The sequence below is a fragment of the Cavia porcellus genome, unplaced genomic scaffold (genome assembly GCF_034190915.1).
Source record: "Cavia porcellus strain 051 isolate PalLab524CR breed Dunkin Hartley unplaced genomic scaffold, mCavPor4.1 scaffold_31, whole genome shotgun sequence".
Taxonomy (NCBI): Eukaryota; Metazoa; Chordata; class Mammalia; order Rodentia; family Caviidae; genus Cavia; species Cavia porcellus.
In genome coordinates this window covers 33,446,815-33,473,693 of record NW_026947514.1, presented here as the reverse complement: position 1 = coordinate 33,473,693, position 26,879 = coordinate 33,446,815, and the positions used below count along the sequence as shown (strand labels likewise).

Here is a 26,879-nt window from a genome sequence, read left to right as displayed (position 1 = left end):
TCATGTGACACACACAGTCTAAAAGTTTTATTATCTGGTCCTTTACAGAGAAAGTTTGATAACCCATTAATATATTATCTATCTGGAAGAATGCATATACCCTGTTGTAAAACCACTTTTCTTTCCTTGAAGTGTAATTAAAAACAACAACACCTTAAGAATTATTGCCCTACACTAGGTGCAGGCCACAAATGTCGAGGCAGTTGCTGAACGTTTTCTGAGAAAGTAAACAAGAGCAGTCTGTTTCCGAACTTCTGGTGGCCCCTGTGCCTGGCTGCCTGGCGTTCCCTAGTGGGCCCTTCTGTGCTGTACTGACATACTGCCTGTTGCTGCTCTTCTGAGTGGAATGTGCATTCACAACTGAGGCGCCCCATTAGTCACGGTGCATTTCCTGGGCCCCGGAGACATGGCCGTGACATCATTGAGATCCAGTGAGAAAGAAGCCTCAGTAGTATAAACCCTCAAACCTTTTTAGAAGACTGTAGACTATGTGTTCTGTTCCTAGCCCTTAGGGTGTGTGATTCGAGACTGCCTTCCTCATCCAGCCATATTCTGGGCACAAAAGTCTAGCTTCCAGACCCGAGAGGCCAGGGCAGGCTTGAAAATCTGCAGATCTGGAGGCAGATTCCCATTTAGTATTTTTTTCCAGGGCTCAGGTTTTTATTCCCAGAGTTTTCCACTCCTAATGATGTTGCTTTATGTGGTAAGGGGTGGGTGGTGAAAGATGAAGTCTGCATTAGATAAAAGACACTTGGCAGTTAAAATTTCAGGATAAATATAGGTTGGTAGCATAACAAAATCAGAAGCATAGTTTGCTATTTTGTCACGTTGCTTTCGTGTGTAGTTTAACATAATAAAATACCTTTTAGCAGCCAGGGCACCTAGCAAAATTAATGATGTTTTAAAAATAGAGCATTCACCAAAGGAACTATACCAAGGGGATTAGTACCTTATTAAGACTTTTATCTTCACGAAGAAAAGAAACTTTTTTTTTTTTTTTGCCAGTTTTCTTCTTAGGATTTAAATGTTTTTGGTAGAAAAAGCCTCTTTCTTCCTTTCTCACCCTCTTCTCCTCTGTCCGTCTCTCTCTGTCCCTTCCTTCTTCCTCTCCCTCCCTCCCTCTCTCCTAATGTATATGTATATTTATTTATTAAAATGATTTGTGGAATTTAGTCTCAGTAGTAACTTTGTTAATTGTGTGTACCAGGTTGTATACTGAAAGACTTGTTTTCAAATTGGCTCATTCTTTTGTTAATAATTGTAAAATTCTCTTTTTAAAAATTATTCAAGGAGCTGGGGATTTAGCTCAGGGATATTAAGGGCATGCGTGGTGAGTGTTACATCGTGAGTTCGATCCCGAATAAAGGAGAAAAAAATTATTCAAAGAAACTTAGACTCAGAACTTCATGTGAGCCGAAACTAAATAGGCTTTTGTAGTTTAATTCAGTGGTTGAACCCAAGACTTGTATTTTCTAATCTACATTTGCAATTTATGGTTGAGTGAGAATGATTCCTTTAATAGTCTTATATTTGAAACCTCTGTGATGAAGTAAAAAAGAAACAGTATGTAGGTATGTAGGTAGTATAGGTAACATATTAGTATGTTACCTGTAACTGCCATGTATTATAGAAGATCCTTCCTCTGCCATGTTAAAAATGTTTCTTGTGTGCAAGATGAAATTAATTGTTATTTTTTGTAATTATAATAGCTTATTATTTTAAAAATCATATGAAAGCACATGAATTCATCCTTTTTTTCCTAAGAACATACGTATTGATAACTAATTTCTTCTAGAACTGTGTACTATACTGTAAAAGAGGGTAAAAAGATACTATACTTTTTAGCCCTTCAGAGATCCCCTCTCGAAGATCTCTATGCAGGTCAAAACACTGATTAAGGACCAGAGGTTTAGCTCAGTGGTATAAGTACCTGCTTGGTCATGAGTTTGATCCTGGATGCTCAAAAAAAAAAAAAAAAAAACCCCACAAAATTTCAAAACACCTCATGGAGACATTCTAAATGATTTCTTGTGTTTTAGTTTCTTATAGATGACTAGACTGAGGCACAGAAAGATTGAACCATCCACCTTGTGTCATTCGTAGGAACAGATACTGAATGCATGCGTCATTCTTTTATTAAAAACTATAGGGGGACATCCCTTTGTATCTTTTCATAAAATTGTTCTTTTTTTTTTTGATAGCATAAAACCTCATTTTATCCATAACAGTGCTTGTTTTTTACATGCTTTGGGGACAAATCAGATTAGTCTAGCCTAAGCAGATGTGGAACAAGTCCTGTAAGGGTGTTATCTGAAATGCAGCAGTGTGGACGCCCAGGGATCTGGGAGTCCCCACTGCCTTGTTCTTGGTGGAGTACTTCATTCTTCTCTCTCTCTCCCTTTCCCCAAGTTTCTCCCACCTGAACTAATATTTGCCACCTGTCTATTTGGAGGGTTGCCCTGACTACTTGTGAGTTATTGTTGATAATGTACTTCAAGCCTTTGGGAGAAGGGTCTTATGGAGGTGCACAGATAGTCCTGGCCCCAATACAGGTCACAAGGTTCTTGAGTGGTCACTAGGAGCTCTTGGATTAGATTAACCACATTCCTGATTTTGGTGAGGACAGGCCCTCAGATAAGGTCTGCCCCCTTAGTGAAAGAACACATCTGGTTTGAAATGTTAAAACCAGGTGATCCTTAAAGCATCCACAGAGTACTGTTCTTCCTTGCTTCTGTTTCCTGCTAATTTGGGGAGCAGCAAATGCCTTTCTCAGAAACCCTCCCAGAGAGTTGGCATGCTATGCTGATCAGCTCATTAAACCTTAAATTTTTCCTGCAGAAGAAAATTCTTGAAAAACTGTTGCAGAATATGATAGTGAAAGGTCACAACAGTTAGTCGGATCAGTGTATGAAAAACTAAGGATGAGTCATGTCGGTCCTAAAGGAGTTGGCATCAATGTATTACACAAAACCAAACACTGGAGGAAGAAATGCCTTTAGTCTCATTAAGGAATCCAGACAAAAACCCCACTTAATCCATCTTACTTTTCCTTTTCCTCCAGTTCAGCTGGTGTGCAGGTGTAGGGCAGCTTGGCAAAAGCTTTGAACATTTGGAAAAGGGAGTCATTACTGAAAGTCACTGACACACACTTCCCTTGGAATGCTGCTGATGTCATGGAAAACCAAGACCTTAGTAATAACCCCTAACAACCAGAGCTACAGTAAACAGTGAATGTTACCTCCGCCAAGGCACTGGTTTTTAAAGAGTTTTAACAGGCTAGGGCTTGCCAGCCACAACTCATAAAAATGTTCTTATAATTTTACCCTACTCTCTAAAAGCATTGGATAACTGCTGAAGTTTCTTTGCCACTTTTGGATGCAAAGCCAAATTCACGTCAGTTTCAGAGTTCACAAATCAGAATTTACAGCACTTCTTTTCCAGTCCTCTTCGTATCCCCTGCTGGTAGGTGTAATACTTTTCAAAGGAGTCTCTTGTCTTGCTGTGTTGCTTCAATTTCTGGTGATGAGGTAAATTGATGTGCTAGATTTTTGCTAGTGTTTTATTAGACTAGTGGTTAAACCAATCTGGTTAATTGGTAGCCCTTAATCTGTAGGTTACATTGTAACCAATTTGAATCAACTAGGCAAAGTGGCATCCTACAGTTCAAATTGTAACTACACTAGAGTAACAGAACAAATAGCACATGCTGCCATGTAGAATTGTTAAGATTGATTACTATCAACATAGGAAGAAAAAATCAAGTGTTCAGAAGAAATTTTCTACCAGAATTGGCTGAGTTTTAGATGATATTAGCAGATTATTTCTATGTAAACCAAACCCAATGTGGCTTCATTTAGATCTGTCCAGATAGTGAGAAGGAGCAGAATTTTGTTAGCATTGCTTTTAAAAGGCATTGTCGAAGTAACCATATAATTTATTACCAAAGTGGAGTACTTTAAAAAGCAAAAGAGATCTATTAGCAACCTCTCTCTTTTAAAAGGCACACACTGGGACTGTGTGAAGCAAATAGGGCGTATAGTCACCCTCATCATGTGCAAGGATCCTGCAACCCAAGCCCTTGGGGAGGCAGTTGTCACAGTGCCAAAAGAGTAGACCCATTTATACAATCTGGGTTGACTGTTACAAAAACAAACCAAAAACAAATTCACTGTTAGAGGACTTGGTCATGAGCTTGTCATTGCAAGATATCCCTAGGTTAAAATTGCAGATACAATATACTTGAATTTACAATGTTTAAACGTATCCAGTTTTATATATTACTTTTATTGCTATGGACCAGAGATTCTTAAAATGCAGTTGTGGGTTCCTAGAGCTCACCAAGATCTGTGAGGTCAAGCTATTTTTAATCATCATCATAAGATGTTACTTACCTTTTTCCATTCTTATTCTCTTACCACTGCATATTCCATTGTAACACTTTGAGTGCAAGAAGAAACCTCAGAATCCAGTCGTTATTAAGCCAGACGTTAAAGAGATTTGCAAGAATGTGAAATGTGCTTTTTTTTTTTTTTAAATGTAGCTATTTTCTTTGAAAATGTTACTTATAATGTTATGGGTTTATTAGTGTTACTTTGAATGAATTAAGTAAATGCCTTAAAAACTCATCAGTTTTAATTTATGTGGTAAATAAATAAAACTTCTGTAGATCTCAGTTCTTTTTAAGAATATAAAAGGACTTCAAGTCTAAAAGTTGTGAAAACTGCTGCTGTAGACCTTTCCCTCTGCTTGGGAAGGAATATGCATGTTTTAGGAGACGAGGAATTTCTTGACAACAGAGGTCAGCTTGTTCATTATTGTGTTTGCTCTAGTACCTAGCACAGTGCCTTGTAAAGAGATAGCATTCTGTATAAATATGGATGAATGAAGCTCCCATAACAACTCTGAAAAGTTTCCACGGTTCTCTGATGCTTGGCTTTTATATTATCATTAGTACTTGGTTTATTCTAAGTCTTTGTCTTTTGGTATTTAATGTGTCCTAGTTTTGTTAATCTTATTTTTACATAACCAAATACTTTACTTTGTAAAGTTTTATGAAATAGATCAAATTCTTATATGAAATAAGTGTGCTAAAAATTAAGAAAAAAGAAATAAGTGTGTTAGATGAAAAAACATAAAGAATTATAGAAATGGAAATGAGACTCTTATGTATATCTGTCTCTGTTGTGGTGCTGGGAATTGAACCCAGGGCCTTGTGCATGCTAGGCCAAATGTTATACCTGAGCTACCACCCTGGGCTGGAACAACTTCTTTATTTTTAACCTAATTCTTATTCATCTCTGAATTCCAGTGTCACCTTTGTCAGCCTTCTTTCATCTTCTCAGGCTGGTCTGATGCCCCTCCCGTGGGCTTTGGCTGTATCCCCCATCGCTAGATTTATTACCCTACCTTGCTTCATTCATGTTTGGCTTCCTTGAGTTAACTCTGAGTTCCTTTATATCTTCTGATGCCCGAAACCAATGATTGTACTAAATCCTATTATACTGTGTTTTTTTCCTGTACATACCCATGGCATTATTTATTTATTTAGCCATAGAGATTTATAACATCAATAATAAAATAGTACAACTATAACACTATGTAATAAAATGTTTAAAAGTATAAATTATTTCTGGAACTTTGCATATAATTTCAGACTGAATCAGTGGAAAGCAAAACTGTGGATAAAGAGGGACTGCTGTTGGGCATGGTCAAGATATCAGAAAATAAGTTGAAATGTACAGAAAGAAGGAAACAGATACTTAATTAGTTAAGGAAATGTTAGTTTTATTTAATGCTATATAACATGGTTTCCATAGTTCTGAAAAAAAAATAACTTTCTTTTGCAGTAAAAAGAAAAAAAAGTTTGAGAAAAGAAGATAGACTACATTTTTATGGACTTGCATGCAGATAGATGTATGTCCATGTATTCCTTCACATTCCTAAACTCCTTTGCAGAGTTGAAATTTCTTAAGCTCTTTATTTCTGAGTATATGACTTTTTCTAATATCAGAAGTTATTTTCATTGGTAAAAATGAAAATCTGTGAAATAATTTTTATAAAATAGTTTGCATTATGTCTTAAATAGCATTTTATTTGTTCCTTTTCTTTTTAACATTTAAATAAAAATATTCTTTTACAGCTGAGCATGGTGGTGCCTGCCTGTAATCCCAGCATTCAGAAGGCTGAGGTAGAATATTATTCTAGGCCAGCCTGGTCTACACAGTTACTTCAAAACTAGCCTGCACAACATAGTGAGACCCTGTGTCAAAAAACAAAGCAAAACAAAACAAAAAAACCCCAACTCTTTCTTTAAAATCTTTTTCTTGCATTAGAAATGCTTTATTTTTAATACCTACTTGTGTCATTTAAAAGATGTTTTCAAGGCCTAAAATTAACCTGCTGCCCTTTAAAACAATGTGACAGGACAAACTGAGGGTGTAGTTTATTTCAGTAGCAGCACTGTCTTATAATTCGATACAAGAAGGAATTCTTATGATAAAGTAAAAAATATTTAAGTTTTATGAAGCTAGTGTCAAAGATATGCATTTTGCTTGGTTTTAGCATGGCTCTGCATTTTGTTTTTGTAGTTTTTCTCTGAGTACTTTTTAGTTATACAAGTGTGTTTCCACTTTTTTTTCTTTTGGATAAACAAACTTTGGATAATTACTTACCAAAAATTATGTGGAAATTCTTGATCAGAAAGGAGAGAATGAAAAAGACAGAGACAGAGACAGAGACAGAGAAAAAAAACCACACACCATAATTCTGATCTCATTCTCTTTTTAAAAGGGTTGGTAGTGGATTTTTATGTTGTCACACATGGAGACCTTGAAAGAACACTGTGATTTTAGTGGACAGATGCTACTAGATGGGAATAGGAGGAGCTGGGTATTTGAATCAACCTTGTTCCCTCCAAATATTAGTAGAATTTCAGCAAGCTGCTTTATTCCTCAGGGCTCCTCTTCATTTCCCTAGCTATAAAATGAGATTGGATTCAGTGGTCTCTGCAGTGCCTTATAGGTCGTCTAATTCTATAGTTCATTTCATACTCTGTCATGAATTTCATGTTCTTGGAGTCCCTAGTCGACAAACATGGAGTGCAAGGAAATGATGCACAGCACAGTCCTGAGCAACCAAAATGGATTTTAAGCACACTGATGTGTTAATCCCCAAAGAAGAAAAAAATACAAATGGGCCAGGGGCTGAACTCAAAAACGGTGACAGTGAGCAAAACATTGAAACAGACAGCTGAAAGCTTCATTTCCTGGCTCGCTTGTCATGAGAAAGACTGAGCCTGCCAAATCTTTCAGGCCAACAAGGCCCAGAACTTTGGCTAGCTCTTATTTTGAGCTCCCCCCACACCACACACAAACCACATAGGAAAACTGTCTCTCTGCCTCAATTTGTGTCTTTTGGCTACACTTCTATTTATGCCAAGTCCTTGCCTAATCCCCTTCCTTCCAGCTGTCACTGTATTCTGGCTGTTGCTTTCTTGGGGTTCTGGGAAGCAGCTGCAGTCTCCAGAAGAGTCATGGGTAGTGGAACAGTGTAAAGATGTGTTGATTCTGTCAGAACCAACAGTTATTTTGACCTGGTTTGTAGGCAGTCCAAACAGTACTCTCATTCCCCTTCTTAGGCAAACATCAGAACTGATGGCTTTAATTTTTCTTCTTCTCTTTGTCTTTGGGATGTTCCCCCTAACCTTCTACATTCCTTAGCATTTTTTGTTCTGGAACATCCTGCAGAAGATTTGGTTAGTCTTAGATTCTTTTTGCCAGAAAACTTATCCTTTTTCATCCACTTAAAACATTTATTTATTGAGAAAGCTTAGAAAGGATAATCAGAGTCTATCTATACTGTCAAGTTCAGAAACTTGACCCCTTCTCGGTTTTGACAATCTGTTTCAACCACAATCTGTTTCAAGGCCCCGAGAGCTCTTGGTTATTTGTTATGTCCAGAGCCACTCCTTGTGGTGTTTTCACCTCTGCCGTTATAGTGTTTTCCCAGGAAACTTGTCTGCATGTATCTTCTATTGGATCTTAGTGACTGCAGCTATGCAAAGAGGCTCTTCTTACTTCTTATCATTTAGAAAACCAAGGTGGTGTCAAGAAATGTGACCAGAGTATTGGCTGAGTCTAAGGAGAAGCCATGTGTTATGAAATTTTAAATTGTTTTAGCTTCCACAGAATGACTCTGCTGACCTAAATATTGAAAGCAAGACAAAGCACTACACCCACATAGCCACTGTGTTTTGTAGCGTGGCATTGTCCTTTGTTGACGAGAAGAACTTTTGTAGATATAATGGGTGGTTGTTCTCTTCAACTCTTCGTAGAAACTTCGTGATCTATCTTTTTTTCTTTTTTTTTAAATTTATATATATATATCTTTTTCCTTTTTTATCGGTACCGGGGATCGAACTCACAACTGTCTGCTTGCAAGGCAGGTGCTTATGCCGCTGAGCTAAATCCCCAGCCCTGACAGTAAATTTCTTAAGCCACTTAAAAAATACAACAGCACTAATCTACTTTTATTTTCCATTAGGTAAATCCTTGAGGGGTACAGCATCACACGGATTCGGTGTCCAATGGCCTTAGCAGGAAGGTTGCTTCGGAACTTGGCACGAACCATGCTGCTGTTTCCATGGGCCCGAGTTACCTTTCCCCAGATCACTCTGGTTTTGTTTGGTTTGCCACCTGGAGTCACTGTGTTGTTTTTCACTTTGTAGACATAAGCACATCTCTTGTCCAAGTAGAATTCGGTTTCATCACGGGCATAAACACCTTCAGTTTTAAGAAGAGCTGTGTGTTCCCTCTGGTTCCGGAGACCTCACTTATAGCCAGCAAAAATGTCCTTGCACCATAGTCTTCCAGACATATTTGCCTTTTAGAAGTCCTGTTCCCAGCAGGCCTCCCCATGCTCCAAGATGGCGGAAAAAAACCAAAACCAAACCAAACAAAAAAAACTCGTGATCTATCTTGCCTTATATCTGACAACCTCCACTTCTCTCTTTTTAAGAGGAACGAACAAACTCAGGATATGTCTGTATTGGAGTTTGTGTGATTTTTTTTTTTAACGTCTGTATGTATTTTGTATTTTATTTAAATAATTAAAATACTATTTAATGTTAAATTCAAGGAGATAAATATATCTGGCAAAATGCTTTAATGATAGGATTTTGCTTAACTTTATATATATTATATAAAGTCTTTGTATTCATATTGATTATACAGTGTAACAAAGCCATTTTTCTTTCATTTGTGCCTTCTAGTTTGGCATTATTGTTTCCAAAGCCTAGTTAAACTTTCTTTGATTTTCCTTTCCTCTATTACATTGTCTACAATTTATAGAATTTTAGTATGGTAAAATATTACAGCTAGAAGGGCCTTAGATTTTAGCAATCCAACTTCACATGTTATAGATGAGAAAACGAGAGCCAACAAAAGGGACAGAGTAGGTCAAGATGACATACCTGCCAGATCCTAGGCTTATAATCCTGACCTTGGTCTAGGGTTTCTCTACTATACAGCCACACTGCATGTGTCAGGAAGTTTTTAAAGTACTAGGTAAAAACTCCTGAAACTGACACAAACTGAATAGGGCACAAACAGATTTGGAGTTGAATACCTTGTTCTGTTCCCCACTGGCAGGGTAAATTAGGCAAGTAGCTAATACTTTTGTGACTTGGTTTCTTCCTCTGTAATGTTAGGGTTATTGTATTATATAGCCTACATAAATTACCTGAATTCATATATTATATAAAGAAATACTTATTATAAAGTCTGATAATTTAAATAATGCTTTTAAATAGATATTATCATTGGGTCTTCTAACATTTTTATTCAATAGTATTTTCTAAAATCAGTATTAATGTATGAATGGAATGAGTTGTCTGGAAATGAATTCCTGAAATTATTTATATGATGACTATGATTTTCCTTTTCTTTATGGCTTTCATCTGTACTTAGCTGAAATGTGTCTTGTCTAAAACTTTTTGTACAAGTTGAACTCACCCAAAAAAAAAGACATCTGGAGTATCCTTATGTTTGTCTTCTGCTTTTCATTTAGCTGAACATTAGGTTATAAATCTTGAAATATAATCTGCATAGAATGTTTTCTTCACATATTGAGAAGTGCAAGATATTTAGTATAATTCTGACACTTACTAAACTTAGTCAGGAACAGCTTCAATGTAAAATTATATGTACCTCTGTGGAGTATAGGTGAAAGTTCTGTTCAATAAAAAAGATCCCAATACCACTCTGTTAAAAAAAGCAAAAAGAGGGAGTTAGGAAATAAAATTTAGCTTGTACTGTATTAGCAAAGACAAGAAACAAGAAAAAATTGGAAGTTTCAGAAGAGATTAAGGGAAATTTCTGTTGAGGGCCTCTCAAATTGTCTGGATATTGTTGCCTATTTGGAATGCACTTAAACCTGAAGTATAGAAAAGGACTTAAGAAATTAGAAAGAATTCTCCTTGTCCTTATCCTTCCTTCTCCTCTTCCTGCTTCTCCATCTTCTCCTCCTGCTTCTCTTTCCCCTTCTCCTATTGTGATTTAATATGTTACAGTTTAGCTGCTGGGTATGGTGGTGCAGGCCTGTAATCCCAGCACTGGGAGGCTGAGGCAAGAGGATCAGTGCAAGTTTGAGACCAGCCTGGGCTACAAAGTGAGCTCAAGACAAGCCTGAACTGTATAACAAGACCTTGTCTCAAAAAGACCAAAAAAAAAAAAAAAAAAAAAAACTATATATATATATATAGATAGATAGATAGATAGATAGATATAGATATAGATATTACAGTTTAATATATGAGATTATGTGACATCTGCTATTATATTAATCTTCATCAGTGATAACACTGTAATCTGACATATAATCCTGTAGCACCCAGTGGTGCCTAGCTCACTAACCTACATGCAGTAGTTTTCTATAAATATTTTCAATTTATTGGTGAATGAAGAATAGTTTTTTATGTTTTGTAAAACTGACTCTTATAGAAGAGAGATTTACAAAGCAGTAAAAATGAACTACAGTACTGTGATTAAAGAATCAAACATAGTATGCACCAAAAAAAAGAAGACTGTGCAAGTATATACTCATTAGTTCATCCCCATAACGAAGATAATAAATGTATCCACCATTCCAAAACTTTGTACACAACCTTATTTTGTACATAACCTTTAGCCTTTCCCTCATGTTACCCCAAACAAACAATTGATCTACTTTTGCTACTACAGATTATATAGCATTTTCTAAACTTTTACATAACTAGAATCATATAGTAGAAATTTTTTTGGTCCTGCTTTTAAATTGAACTTCATTACTTTGAAATTAATCTATTTTGGTGCATGTATCAGTATTTCATTCCTTTTTATTACTAATGGTGCAGCATATATATAGATATATAAGAATGTATATATTGATATATCATCACCTTTGCTTATCTATTCATCCACTGATAGACATTTGAGGTCCATTCCAGTATATGGCTGTTGCAAACAGAACCATTGTCAACATTTGACTTCAAATTATGGAATATCATAATCCAAATATTGACTATTGTAATCCCTTTTCTAATCTTCCTCACAATTCAGAAAGTTATATTTGTAATCTCATTGAGATGGTATTAAAATCCCAGCAAATTTATTCCAATCTACCTCCTCCAATGTAACACATGGTGAGAGTAAAGACATGAAGACATATTCAAAGTTATGGACAACCAAGGGGTCCTAAACTTGATCTCAGTGAGGATATATGGACAAAGACCTTGATCCAAGGCCTCTTCCAGGATTTATTATCTTGTGAAGATAATAAGGGGCTTGAGGATGAGTGATAGGGAAGATGGCAGGAGCTATGTGAGCAACTTGAGCTGGCTATCCAGATGAGGAGAAAATCAGCTTTTGTGCCCCAGAGACTCATAGCCTCTGACTTGGAGGCTCATACCCAGTGGACTGGCTCTGCTGTCACACTACTCTTCCAGTCTTTTACCGAGAGCACTGTACAAGGAAAACAGGAAACTGACAGGTTGGCCTCTGGGATTGGATACCAGTACCTTAGCTAGTAGAGCCAATTGAAGAGGTAAGGGAATACCATAGCCCGCTCTGTACGTATCAGTAAATGGAAATAAGACTTGATTTAACTAATGTTGCAGCAATTGTTCTGCATTTAAGGGGAGTCACTCATATTGTCTTCTACAATGGAATAGAGGTTTACTTTCTTTTTTCTTGGATAAAATACCTAGAGTAGAATGGCTAGGGATTGATATGTTCAGCTTTGTAAGAAACTGCTTTTGCATTCCCAGCAAGGAATCAAACTTCCTGTTGTTCCACATCCTCACCAACATTTGATGATGCCATTGTTTTAGATTGTAGCCATTTAATGGGTATTTAGGAGTTTCTTATTTTAAATTGCAATCCCTAACTATATAGGATGTTAACACATTTATTTTTTACATATACATTTGTTATCTCTGTATCTTCTTTGATGGGATATCAGTTCAGAAAGTTTACTTTCTTAATTTTAAATTTTTTTAAAAAAGTTATTCCTCATTGTTGAGTTTTAAGAACCTTCTGTATATTTTGGACACAAGTCCTGATCAGATATGTGTCTCGCAGAGATTTTCTTCTAGTTTGTGGTATAACAGTGTCTTTTGTAGGGAACAATTTTTAAATTTTAATGAGATTCAATCTCCCAAGTTTTTGTTGTTGTTGTTTTGTGATTGTGCTTTTGATGTTGTATCCAAGAACTCATTACCAATTCCAAGATCACCTAGGTTTTTCCTTTATGTTCTAGAACTTTTTGTTTCCTTTTAGTTTTGTGATTCACTTGAGTTATTTTTGTGAAAGGCATAAAACCAATGTCTAGATTCATATTTTTCCCCATGTAGATGGCTATCCATACCATTTGTTGGCAAGATATCCTTCACCATTAAATTGTCTTTGCTTCTTTGTAAAAGTTTAGTTAAATATTTTTAGTCCATTCCTGGGATCTATTTTATTCTCCTGAAAGAGTTGTTTTCTTTCACCAATACCACCATACTGTCTTGATTATTGATGGCTTTATAGTAAGTCTTCAAGTCAAATAATTTCATTCCTTCAGTGTTGTATTTCTTCCTGAATATCATATTGGTTAATTTAAGTCTTTCTCCTTTCTGTATAAACTTTAGAGTTCATTTGTGCCTGTCTATCCATAAAATGACGTTTTGTGATTTTGATTGGGATCGTATCAAATTTATAGATGAAGAAATGATATTTTAATAATAATGGATTTTCCTATCCATGAATATGGACTATTTCTTGATTTATTTAAAACTTTTTTTATTAGGATTTTGTGTTGTCTCATATAGGTCTTACACAATTATACTTTTACCTAAGAATTTCAGTTTTACTGATGCTAGTGCAGATGCTGTGTATTTAATTTCAAGTTCCCGTTGTTCATTGCTAGTATATAAAGAAGCAACTGATTATGTACATTAATCTTTATCTTGCCTTCTTTTGGGTTATTTTTATGCTTCTGTTTTGCCTCTTGCTATCTTACTAGCAATAATTTTTAAGTTACTTTTGTGGTCACTTTAGAGTTCGTAGTATATGCTTTTGTGTGACATTATGTCATATAGAATTTTGATCCAGGCATGGAGGCACATGCCTATAATCCCAACACTCAGGAGGCTAAGAAAGAGGAATTGTTGGGAGTTCAAGGCCATTTGGGGATGTGTAGTGAGTTCAAGGCTAACCTGAACTACATAACAAGACTCTGGCTCAAAAATACAAAAACAAACACCCCCCCCCCAAAAAAAAAACCCTTACACATTATCTTTATGGTAGTTGTCATGTAGTTTATTTACACATAAGTATACATGAATTACAAGTCTCAGAGTACAGTTTTGTTTAAGCAGTTAACTATCTTTAAAATGTGTTTAGATAATCAGAAAAAATATTCAGTAGTTAAGCATTGCCAGTGATTTTAATTCCTTTACATTGACTCATAGTTCCACGTGCTTTCTAAATTAGATGAATTTACCTGAAGGATTTACTTTATCATTTCTTGTGGTGTAGGTTCTCTGGTGATGGATAACTTTACCTTTTGTAAATCTGAGAGCTCTTTATTTTATCTGTGATTTTGAGATACTGAATTTGTGATTTGGGTAACTATAGAATTCTAAATTGATAGGAAGTTCTTCCATTAAAATTTTTTTCCACTGTTTTCATTTTCACTGTTTTCAACTAGAAACTACAATCATTCTTCCTTTGCTGTTTTGTATATAATTTGGGGTTTTTTCTCATTGTTTTTAAGACTGTGATATTTTCCACTGTATTTTGAGCAATTTAATTATGATGTGGCTTTGTGTGATTTTCTTTTTCCTTTATGTTTGAGGTTTTGTTGAGCTTTTTTGGTATGTATTTTTAGTATTTGCATCAATTTTGAAAAAATGTCAGCCATTACTTTTTCAAATGTTTCTTTTTTAATGCTACCTCCTTTTCTTTGTGGACTCTTCCTACAACGATACAAAGGCAAGAAAGTTGTCCTACTGCTCGCTGATGAGCGTTTCTTTTTTGTTGCCATTTTCTCTGTATGTTTAAATTGACGTTTCTATCATTACATGTTTACATTCACCAGTTATTTCTTCTGTACTGTCTAGAATATCATTAGTAGTATCAAACTACCATCTTGCAGTTTTTTTCACAAGAAGTTTGATTTTAAAGCTTTATATTTCTGCTTAACTTTTCAAACACATGAACTATAGTTGTAACCATTTCAGTGTCCTTGTGTTATGTAGTTTTCAAATGATTTCAAAGGCTTACACAGTTAGCTACACTTAGTGACATGTTTAACTGTGATAAGAATGTGGGCTGTAATCCCCTTCTCCACAAATCATACCATATCAGACTACTTATGTGAATTATCAGCCTTAGTTACGAGATTCCAAAATACATATAAAACTAGTATTTTGACATTGAGAACATAGGCAGTGGCACTGCTAATCCCTGTCAGGAGCTTCTCCAAAGACTGAAACCTCAGGCTACAGCAGGGCTATTTACTATCAGTTTTTTAGCGATTCTCAAAAGTTTCAACTGCCAACATTGGCACTGTTTGCTAGTATGAAGATACCTTGTGTATCATTTTAGATCCCTGTTTTTTATCAGACCCTGTCTCCCTAAAACTTCTCATAGAAAGATATATGCAGGGGCTTGCTTCTATCATAATTGAACAATGATTGGATTCTAAGTGAAATTGGAAATTAGTATTTGGTTAATATAATATCTATTATTTTCTTCTTCTTTTTCCATTGAAAAATTTTCTGTGTGGCAGTAAACCTATGATTCTCTCAGCTGTCAGCTGGAGTGTGATGAGCAGCAATGGAAAATTGCAGGACATACCGCCTCTTGTGGCTGGGAGAATTCTAGAAGAGTTACACTTTGCCAGTTTGTGATTTTCATACAAATTGAATGGAAGAACCCATGTCCATTTGGTAACTCCCTTTTGCTTACTCTACAAACTTTCATGAATTACAGAGACTTTTAGGCTGGTTGGTAGGAACAGACATTATTTCTGGTCTCATGTGAGGTCCAGGCATGTTTTTCTGTCCTTCTCTTATTTTTCTGTGGCCTCTGGTATTTTCCTCACATGCATGTTGATTAATACTCTACTGAATATTTGATGGGGCCTCCATAGATCTTCCTTCTGAAATTTATCTGCCTTCTACTCTCCGGGTCTTTGGCTCCAGTTTGTCAGCTCCAGAACCAACTAAACTTCCTCTGAATTTCTTTTCCCCCTATACCTCAATCTGGAAATGTTCTCAGAGCAGTAACTAGGCCAATCGTTGAGCTCTTTTTTTGCTTGTTTGTTTCCTTGTTTTCAGGAATCACTGTCTTTCAAAGTGATTAGGGGCTGGGGATTTAGCTCAGCGGCATAAGCACCTGCCTTGCAAGCAGGCAGTCTTGAGTTTGATCCCTGGTACTGATAAAAAGGAAAAAGACAAAAAAAAAGATAGTGATTGAAAATGTTTAAGTGTCTTGAAAACATTTCATATGTTTCAATTCTTTTAAAAATATTTTTTTATTTAAGTAGTAGAGTCTGTTTTGTCCCTGTTACTCCATCTTGATCAGAGCAAAAGTTCTTAAGAGATCATCTTTTAAGGTTTCAATGGTGGATATAGAAATAATCACTCACTAAACAGAGTTTCTGATAAAAATATCACGTTTCATCTTAAATTGCAAGTGAGGAAAGAGGATTAATTTTAGAATTATCATTATATATTCTTCCACCCACTCACATCCTTCACAAACTTTGGCATAACAAATTTCCCTGCACACACTGTTGGCCACATCAATGGCTAGAATATTGAGTTTTGGAAGGGGAAACTTTCATAAGCTATTAGATTGATAAATTTTATTGAACATGTTATGCAAAAAGAAAATGATACAAAGGGAATTGGTTTGTTTTATAGTATGATGTCATGTTAATGTCTTTAAAAACAGTAAATAACTGTGAGATTTTGTTTTTACTTTTATTTATTTATTTTGCCTTGTTATTTGGGCTTCTCTGGGGAACCAAATGATTTTTGGCAAGAAGAAAAGCAAGAAAAATAGAAAAAAGCTAGAGAAATATGTTATCTCATTTTTGTTCTTACAGTCTCTATCATGTCAACCAAGTCAATAATTGTTTGCAAAATTCACCTAGATAGTGATAAGGTATTTACTACAACTGCTTTATCATTTTACAAACAGTCAGTTTGAAAAACAGAAAAATTCATACATAGCAGTGACTAAAATATAAATGTGAATCCAGGATATAATATATAACAAACTTTATTTTTTAAATTTGTAAATATGAGTTTCTGATTAGGTCTTCAAAATAGATATTTCTAAGTTTGACTAGTAAGACACAAATATTTGCAACTTATTTGAGCACTTCACGTGACTATTTGGTATTTGAGGGTTTTTTTTAAAAAATAGAATTTAGTGGAATAAGAACTAGACAGTATATTGCAATAATATTTCCCATCTTCTTTGAAGGGACAGTAGGAAGTTGGATTGCAATGCAACAATTAAAATTAAGCCCTTACATGTAGTGTGCTTCCTTTTATCTATTGGAGCAACACTTGTTCCATGAAAAGAGAATGATGTTTTGTTTGTTTCCAAACTGTTTCCTGCATCGTCACATTTTTATGAGCCAGGGGTCTGAGGTTGATGATGTTGACAGAGCCTTTCCAGAAGAGAAATTCATCTCCACGGGGAAAGGCTTTTGCATTTCAAGTTTTAAAATTCCAGAATATATTGCTGTTATAGTAATCTCAATTTTTCTAGTCTTTGTGTGGAATATTGGTTTCCCTTTTATACAGTTATTGGCTTTTAGGAGGATCCTTCCCTTAAGTTAAGAAAGCACTTTGAGGAAAAACTACCTCAGCCTCTGTGAAAGCCATATCAGTATATCTTGCCCTGCTTAGTCTTACTTTACTAATTGAGTTGTACATGCAATATTCTCAGGAGGCTTCAGTGTTTTATTTTAGTATATTGGCTATGGTAATTCATATTTCATTCTAATGGATTGCTGTATACTAAGTGACATTTATTTGTGAAGTATTTAGGAACATACATAACATGATTGAGCTATATTATGTTTCTTTTCATTAATAACTATACTCAGATCTGTTTTTGACAGTTTGAAAACACAAACTTTGGTAGCATGTTTAGTTTTTCTTTTTCTTGCTTCTGGCAGAATTTTGAATCTTTTTAAAGGTATAAACTTTTCTTTGGTAATTTTAGGTCCTCAGTCTTGTTCCATTCATTTCTTTAATTCAAAGACGGTGCTGCAATTTATCAAAAGTGACTTTTTGGTAGTAATGTTGGGTAAGTTGATAGTAAGTGGGGGTTAGATACATATTTGTCTAGTATTCATTATAGGTCAGATGCTTCATATGTTATTCTTCTGTAAATGACTCTTTCTGAATCTCTGAAAATAGCTTAACTGATTAGGTGAGATATGGAAAGGAACTAGAAAATCTTATTTTTCTTCTTATTACTTTCAGCCTATCCCCACAAAAAAGGTGCTGTTAAAAGTTTACTTAATATAATTGCTTCTTTTTTGAGCTTTGGATTACAAGTTTTGCTATAAATCAATTGATAGAAGGATCATTAGTATTTTTGAAGCCTGTTATAGAGAAGCGGTAGCACTGTGAAACATGGAGACACGGCCAGACATGCCTGGTGGTGCATGCCTGTCAACCCAGTGCTCAGGAGGGTGAAGCAGGAGAGTTGCTGCAAGTTTGAGGTCAGCCTGGGCTACATAGTCAGTTCAAGGTCAGCCTGAGCTCAGCAAAATCCTGCTTCAAAACAAACACACCAAAAAAATGGAGATGCAACATGGAACTAAATATAATGTTAGAACTCTTTTGGATCCTATATTTCATTTTCTAGATAAAGAAACTGTTGTCCCAAAGTTTTTCAGCCTTGTCCAGCAGAGCTACTTAGTATAGATAGATTAGAAACTGTCTTGCTTAACTGTCAGGTCACTATCCTTTCTACTATTCCAAATTCTTGGGGCCAAAAGTGTTTCCAATTTCAGATTTTTAAAAATTTTTGGAATATTTGCAAATATTATGTTAGCCAACTTTTTGTCACTGTAACAAAATGCCTGAGAAAGTCCACTATAGGAGGAAAGGTTTATTCTAACTTATGGTTTCAGAGTTGTTGGTCTGTGGTCAGCTGATTCCACTGATTTTAGAGCTATGACAAGACAGAAACAGCATTGCAGAAGAGCGAGGTAGAGAAAAGCTGCTCACCTCCTGACAAGCAAGAAGCAGGACAAGCAAACCTATGTGCTAGCAGGCTTCCTCCTGCTTCTGTGCCATCCGGGCCACCAACCTATCAGATGGTATACTCACATTCAGGGTGAGTCTCTCCCATCTGTTTGCTGTCCCACATACCTGTTATCTCTGGAGAAAGCTTCGCACACACATCCAAAAGTGTCCTTTACTAATTTCCTAAGTGTTTCTAATCTAATTAAGTTGACAATCAAAATGAACTGTCAGAAAGACTCAAATCTAAACATGAAGTACATGTATATTTCATATACACCTTATATATGTAGCCCGAAGGTAATTTTATTAGTACAGATAGTGAACCTGAATTTTTACTACACCCCATTTCTACTTATAGCATCATGTTGGTCTTCAAAAAGTTTCAGATTTTGAATTTTTTAATTAGGGATGCTCAACCTGTGTATTCTAATTCCATTCCCTATCTTATTTTAGAATCAGCAATCCATATGCTTTATGGAATCCAGCTTTGTATCCTGAATAAAAACAATAGCAATAAAATCTTATTTTTAAAAAATATTATTTAAGCCTATTTTTTGTTTATTGGCTTGTTTATATTTGGTAGATTGGCCAATGAGTTAGGTGTTAGGTAGCTTGTGAGTCAGAGAGAAATCACTGAGAATAATCAACTTTATGTGCAAACTTCTAAACTATTCATTTGAATGTCTTGGGAGTTATGATTTATTTGGGATCATCCTAGAAAAGTATTCAAGTCACACCTGTCTATTCTTGAAGCAAGAGGAAGAAAAAGAGCTTACACCTGATGCATCCCCTGCAATAAATAATAGGCAACATTCAGAGAAACTAGGTCATGGCAGACTACTCTTAACTACATCCTTCCATGGCCTTTTTTTTCTCCCACGCCTTTGCAACCTGCCTTGACTAAATTCAGTGAACAAGGACTATTGTATGAATCGGAAGGAAAATAGGCTCAAGTATACAAAGTCATAATGACTTGGTAAGTGCTATAAAAATGCCTTGTAAATGAATTGGAAGTTGCATCATCCATGCCTGTGGCCCCTTTGGACTAGGCCCAAATGGTATAATTCTTAAGTGTAATACTGAAATAATTTTTGCATCTGCCAAGTAAATGGTTTGGATTTCAAACCTATGAAATGCCAAGCTATAACTTGTTCAATTCCAGTGAACCATGGGTGTATTTAATTTTCTCCCTTTACTTATTGCTAGGTAGGCCAAATCAACTAAAGTGTCCCTGAATGCATCTACAAAGTGAACTTTAAAGTCAGTTAATAATTTGAATGCCTGTATATTATGTAACACTCTCTTTTTAAGTGTATGAAACTCCTTAATAAAGTATAAGTCCTTTTTTAGTGAAGCAATAACTTTCATGTACAAATATAATAACAATAGAAACTGCACAGTATAATGACAAAACGAGGAGTCAGAAAATAAGTAGTGTCTTTACTATTGTTTTTTCTTTGATTGGGTTTGAATAATTTCCTTTTTAAAATTTTCTATACATGCTAAAAGTGAATAATAATACTTTCACTGACCACACAGAGTTGCTGAGAGAATGAAAGATAAATTCTCTCATAGCACTTTGTGTTGTTTAGAAGGAAAACTTACTTAAATAAAAGTTGATTCCATTTTCTCTCTCTTATTTTTTAAATTCAACTACCACAACATCAAAAAGCTTCCTAGGGCTTGGTTATTTTTCTTAATTTTTAGTGTAGGCAAAGAGGTTAGTATAATTAATTACGTGTATTTTGCAAACAGGAAAACTAATGCTCCCAAAGCATTTATTTAATAAATAACAGGAAATTGGTGAGAATTTAGATGCAAAAACATTGGCTATGAGATGGTAATTCTTGAAGTTGGTAAAGAATATAATCATTTATACTTTTATAACCACCTTATCTATGTTTGAAATTTTGCATGTAAAAAGTTTTAAATTGTTGATTAATAAATCCCACAAAGCTCCTATTTTTTCAGGATAAGTTTCTTTAAAAAGCTATTGAGCCCATTTATCTCTTAGGCATAAAAAATACCTTGGTTCTTAGGGTTTACTACAAAAAAAATTGACAAAGATTTATATGCTTAGACCTGAACACAGAAATTGTGGTTTTTCATATTCAAAGTTTATATTCTGTTTCAATGTTTCTTAAGCCACTTGCTGCTTTTAGCCCTTTTAATTTATTATACTATTTCTTCAGAGTTAATTGATTACTTTTTTTTCTTATCCTTGTTCCAGATATTTGTCACCTTCTCATTGTAGTTGTTGATTTTAGAATTTTGTTTTTCTATTTCTGGCAATTGTTGGAAATCATAAGCAGTTACTTATTAACTTGATTACTTTATGCTTCATTAGATTTGTGAATGGGTAGCCATGTGAATTATTTCAACTTTTAGAAACACAAATCAACCATGCCATGCTTTACCCACAATACAAAGTTGCCGGCTTTCTCATTAGGATCTTATAATCAAATGGCATCCTCAACCTAGGTTATTTTCTTAGTGGACATGAATGGTTAAATCTTGTCATTTCATAAGCTCTTGGATAAAAAATATGCTGAATGGAATTACAACACACTTGGTATGATTTATTTTTAGGCATCAAAAGAAACCAGTTTTATAAATGAGAACTTTAAATCAAGGGAAGACTTTTCAATTTATTTAGAAAAAAATAAGATTAGAAAGACCAGATAATTTATTCAATGTTGCATTCTTTAGTGCTGGTAGAGCTGGAACCTGGACCTGAGTTCCTTAGCATTCAATTCAGTATTCTTAACTAGGTTACCTTTCAAGTGATGTGAGTCCTTGATATTGTTTCTGAACAGTAGATAATGTCTCTGCTTCTTATGCTTAGAGATTTTACTCTTACTTTGCAGTATTGTGCCAAGTCACATTGAAACCTGTGGTGAAACAAAAGATTATGCTGACCCTGTCTTTATTTAAAATTTTAGTATTTTCTTTATCATGGAATTTTGGCATTAATTTTTATTTTTTAAAATATTGCATTAAAATGTATTTATCTTGATTACTTAATTTTTGGCAACCTCTAAAATTTTGCTTTACAGACAATGCCTGGCTTGAGCCATATTAATCCCAACCCTGTTCATTTGCTTTAATTCACTAACTCTGTAAATCCCTTCTTTCAGCCTTTTGGTAATAAAATGAAGTCAACCTATGGAACCTTTATACACAAAACCTTATTCCTGGCCACCTAAAAACTATGATAGCAAATGAAACAAACCAGAGTTTGCAAGTGATAGTCACTGGCTTGACTGTAGGTAATTTACAGCCTAGTAATATTTGGCTTCCACAAATTAAACCTCCTTTTAGAATATCTTAGCATTTTATTGGAAAGAAGGGTCAAAGGTAAGTCAGGGGTTTGTTGTTTGATCCTTCACTATACTGTGTTCTAAGTTCTTAGGTAATTGTGTTTGTTTTGATTCCTATAGATTGGTAATTGGAAGAAGGAAACTCTTTATAGACCTATTTATTCAGTATTTTGCTTGATCCTCTCAAAAACTGTTTGAGATAGGTATTTTATTGGATAAGATTCTTTTGGTTCCAAATGATAAAACCCAACTTACAGTGACTTAAGTTAAAATAAAAGAGAATTCGTAAGCCAATATTGTTGACATACAAAAGAGGTAGATCTGACTTCAGATATTAAGCATCATTTCATCAGCGCTTTGGCTCACTTGGCTGTGCTGTCCCTTGGATTGGCTTCATTACTATTCAGGCTTTTTCCACCCTAAGAGCTCTAGGCTTGTACTGCACTAGCGTAGCAACCTGAGCAGAAGGGGAATGAATCTTTTCCTAATTGCTCTAGTGAAAGTCTCAAAATTGTATCTAATGGGCCCAGAATCAGACAGTGCCCACTCCAGACAATAAGATCTGAAAGGTGCATATATTTTATTGACTGAATCTGTTTCACGTGCTCACCTCTGGAATGGGTCTAGACTGAGAACAACCATTTTTTAAGGAAGAGAGAATGATTTAACCCCTTCCTCCAAAATGGGATTCTGGACAGGCAAAGAGAGAAATGTCACTAGAATATTATTATTTTCCTTCACGTATGAGGAAATTGAAGTTTAATTAAGTTAACTTACACAAAGCTATACAGCAAATGAATGTTTTAATTTTCACCTATCTGCCTGTACTAAAAACATTCTCTTTTCTCCATACCTTGTTTCATCCCTAGTCCCTAGAATGCCTTCCTTCATTCTTTCTCTAAAAGTGAAAGTGTGATGGCTGTCATTCTTTTATATAGTGGTTCAAAAGTGGATGAATTTGCTCCTAGAAAAACTTTGTCAGTTTCTGGAGACATTTTTGGTTATCACAATGTAGCAGGTACTGGGATGCTTGTAAACATCTTATAGCACAAAAGACAAACACAACAAAGAATTACCCAGCCTAAAATGTCAGTAGTGCTAATGGTTAAGAAACTATGCTTTAGGCCAGATATAGTGGTGCATATTTGTAATCTCAGCTCCAATGGAGACTTAAGAAAGAACAATTCCAAGTTTGAGGCCAGCGTGGACAATTTAGAGAGATCCTGTCTCAAAGTAAAAACTAAAAAAGATCTAGCTAGGGATGTTGTTTAATGATAGAGTACCTTGGATTTATTTTCCATTACTGCCAAAAACAAACAAACAAACAAAACAAGCAGTCTCTGCTTCATAGGTTCCATTTCCAGCTATTAAGAAAAAAATTTAAAGACTATAGAACAAGATTGAAATAACTTAAACATCTAAGTAAAACTAACCCCTCAATTCACTGTTTAAAAAATTCCATAACTGCCAAGTTTAGAATATTGAATTCTCTTCCTTAATGGGTAAAATGAAATAAAACATCAACTACTTTTTAAAACAATTATTTTGGGTCTGAGGCTATAGCTAAGTGGCACAAGTACCTGCCTGGCAAGCACAAGGTCCTGAGTTCAATTCCTAGTATCAAAAAAAAATTGTTTTGGCTCTTTTTACAATTTTAGTAATTTTCCAGGCAAAATTTTCATTTAAAGTAAGATATATAATTTTCTTCTCAAAATATAAATCTAGAGCTATGTAAAATTGAATGCTGTTGAAACAAATATGTGGCTTTATTGTGAAGCCTTCACATTTCAAGTTGTAGATTCTGCATGAGGGAAAATAATTTTAAAACTCTTAGCCAAAGGTTTTTTCTTTATAATCTGAGTGGTAATAAGAGATTTAATATTTTAGACTAAGTACAGAAATTTTCTTCCTACAATCAAGTGATTTGTGAAGTCAACGTGACTATAACTCCTTGAGCTAAAAGGGAACTCTGCAAGCAAGTGCTCTGTGAACAATGAAAAGTGAAGACTACATTAATGCTTCATAGCTGTTCATTATTGGGTTTGACAGTTCAGAGAAATCAACCTTCCTGTTCAGTGGCATAAATATAGTTTGAACTGTAGGGGCGGATGGTGCAGCTCAGTGACATAGTGCCTGCCTGGCAAGTGCAAAGTCCTAAGTTTGATTCCCGGTACAAAAAAAAAAAGCTGTCCACCTCCTTGAGACTGTGTGTAGTTCTTAAATTGTTCATATCTACTCTACTTGAATGGATCATTCCACAGAAAGGTTACACTTCAGTAGTGAAACTGCAGATAGTATTTTAGTAGAATAGTTGAATGGTTAGAGTGATACTACAGATGACATTTACATAAGAAATCTTTTGTGATTCACTAAGTCAAATGTATTTTTAAGAGTTAGATTTTAGGGTTAGCATTTTCTTAGTTTTCCAATTTTATACAAATAATTTCTCAATGTTGCATTCTAAATCCTCATGATTCTGTGCATGCATGGAATTAAAAATTTGTTACTTACTTGGTTTTTTTCAAACCTATAGGACTCTTCTGATCAACTAACATTTTCTCTGATCTTAACCAAATAATCTCTACTTGCCTTGATATCTCACATGAACAACTTGTTCCCACATCTCCTAACTCCCTGCATGTCCTGTGTTTTAGGCCTGTCTTTTTTTTTTTTTTTTTTTTTTTTTATTTAAGAGGAAAAAGAGAAAAACACAAAACAAACCAAAGCGGCGTAAGGGTACACGCAATACAGAACTACAAAACAAAACAAAACAAAACAAAACAAAACAAAACAAAACAAAACAAAACAAAACACCATAACAGTAAGAAATTACCTGCTAGTAGATTACACACTATTTTCTTGAAAATAGTTCCTCAAATCACAGTATCAAAGAACACAAGGTGGACATTCAAACAGGGAGACTGCAAACAGCTGTGTTCAATGTTCCAAAAACATTGATAAAGTCAGCTATTTAACACCCCCAAACACACTTGCTGTTATATCCGTTAGAGCTCTTTTTCTTTTTTTTTTTTTTTCCCTCTCTTTTTTACAACAAAATTTACACATCTTGGATTTTATTACTCCTTAGTGCTTATTACTTTCTTTGGGGGGGGGGGGAAGAATACAGTCAAATATGGCAAAACAAAGCTGTCAGTCAATACCAAGGATAGACATAACACATGGTGTAGAACAGAGTACAAGTTTATCAACAATGGTTATCAACGTTGTCCCTTGTTTCCTTAAAAAGAATTGTCTATCTTATTAGATATTATAAAGTTGGACAAAACAGTAGAGAACAAGACCAATAAAACTTAGGCATTGTAAACATTACAGGACTTCCAAAGAAGACAATAGTCAAACCAGAATGGGTATCTTAGTGAATCTTATTGTCTTCAAAGTAGTTGTTAGGCCTGTCTTTGCCCCCTCTTTCCCCCTCACCTTTCATCTGACAACACTGCCTAAATGTCAGAAATTCTCATTGCTGGTGCTTTTTTTTTTTTTTTTGGTACTAAGAATTGAACTCAAAACCCTGTATTTGCCAGGCAGGTGCTGTGCTGCTGAGCTATATCCACGGCTCATTGCTGCTTCTGTTTCTTCTATTTTCCTTTGGCCTCTCTTCTAATCCCTGTATGTGTTGTTTCATCGTTACCCATTATTCCATCTCCTTCTGTTTCTCAAGCCCTGTTTATTGTCTTCATATCTTTATACCTCTCTGTTTCTTAGTTCATGTCTTTATCTACTAAGGTATCTGATCCCTACCTATCTAGCATATTTAGGTAAGGCATGTGTGTACAGACAGACCATCTATTCATTGTTAATAGGATCCCATTTTCAGTTTTCTGAGAAAGAAGGCAGCTGATGATCTTCAGATTACCCACAATTTTAATCTGAATTTCTTTGTCCTTAAGAGGAATAATAACACTTATTTACCAAAAAAATCAGGAAAATATCTTTAAAATAGTTTGGGGTAAAATGCCATAATTTCTCATTAATTTGGTTTTACTTTTTTCCTTAAGAAATGGTCTTAAAGATTTGGAATTCCTTATCTATTTACAGACATTTTTCTGGCACTGTCAGAAGTGTACTTTCTACAGTTTCGTGACACGGTTTTATAAAACAGAGAGACAAGAGAACACTTGACTAAACAAGTGACTTGTTTAGAATTTCATGGCAAGCTAATTGCAGAGCCCTTGAGTTTCCTGTCTCTTAATTACCATGATATAAATATAAATCAATTCATTTTGCATTACATATTTACAGGTATGCCTTAGAGCATTTCCTTTCCTTTAATAAAATTGTGAAAACTATTACCTGGAATTGTTAGGGTAGGAAAGGAATTAACTAGGCACAATATATCTGAGTTGATTATGGCTTTTTCAATTGTCTAATGGTGTGTGTGGAGGATCTTTTGAATTGAGAGAATGATAGTCATTTTATTCTACACTGATGAAGTTCCTTGAGTCCTTTAAAATAAAAATTTTTTTTAAAAAAGGAAAAAAAAAAAGCTAAACAAAACCTAAAAGTGAAAAGTGCTATTATTGACTAATTTAAGTTGACTCATGTTTCTTTGCAAAGCTGCTAGATCTTGACAGGGAAGGTGTTTGCTGTGGTGAACATCATGGAGTATGTGAGAAACAGCTATGTTTCAATGATTTCTTTTGAGTTTTTAAAAATGGTGTTCTTTTGGACTGAAGTGGGGAGTCATCTTGTGGAACTGATTTGGTGCTGCCAGGAGAGTGGGAATAAAGTGCATTCCGATA

The 26,879-nt window shown here is 34.9% G+C and overlaps 1 protein-coding gene and 1 pseudogene across 8 annotated transcripts in view; one reads left to right on the top strand and one right to left on the bottom strand.

The window, feature by feature from the left end:
- Rad51b (RAD51 paralog B) overlaps positions 1-26,879 on the top strand; it is a 569,590-nt gene that overhangs the window by 258,124 nt on the left and 284,587 nt on the right. The window lies entirely within an intron of this gene.
- LOC106028178 (large ribosomal subunit protein eL33-like) lies at positions 8,461-8,874 on the bottom strand (annotated as a pseudogene).